Here is a 617-nt window from a genome sequence, read left to right as displayed (position 1 = left end):
AGAGGTAACAGAGAAGAATGGGAATTAGAAATACAGAAAATATGGAACTGGAATAAACCGAAATAAGTAGAGAATTATTCTGTGAATTCTCTCTCTCTCTTTATTCTTCATGCATGACACATAGGAGTTGATATGGTAACACACTTTTGCTTTACATACATTAATTAGCTTAATAATAAGTATTTATGGTTTAACATCATGTTGGAAACTCATATGTATATACACATGCAGTTAATCCATGTTGGGATGCTATGATATTGCAATACATTTGATCTGCTTGTCTGCTGTGCTAGCTGGTTGATAGAGTATTAGTAAGCATCAATGTAACAGTATCTCAGTGCCAGAGCCTTGCAGCTGTGTAATATGGGTTACCAATTTGTGCATTTGTACTCAAGCACCATGAGTGATAAGTGTGTGCCTGGCATGGTACTTCATTTCCTTGCATTCTGTGATGTCTTCATGACATTCATACAGTTTGCTCTGGTGTTGAAACTTGCAAATTGACCCTGTCGTAAGGGATGTATGAAATAGAGAAAGTAGTACATTCTGGAGATTTCTGTCAGTTTAGTTGTGTAATCTGTGACACACAGCATAACTATAGAGGCACTTTTTTTTAT

At 36.0% G+C, this 617-nt stretch overlaps 1 protein-coding gene across 1 annotated transcript in view; it reads left to right on the top strand.

The window, feature by feature from the left end:
• Nucleotides 1–617, top strand: part of LOC119589089 (protein ROP-like) — a gene marked incomplete in the record, with an annotated part of 45455 nt that overhangs the window by 30624 nt on the left and 14214 nt on the right.

The sequence above is a fragment of the Penaeus monodon genome, chromosome 25, assembly GCF_015228065.2.
Source record: "Penaeus monodon isolate SGIC_2016 chromosome 25, NSTDA_Pmon_1, whole genome shotgun sequence".
NCBI classification, from domain to species: Eukaryota; Metazoa; Arthropoda; class Malacostraca; order Decapoda; family Penaeidae; genus Penaeus; species Penaeus monodon.
The sequence above is the reverse complement of the archived record's forward strand: the minus strand, read 5'-3'. Positions and strand labels throughout refer to the sequence as shown.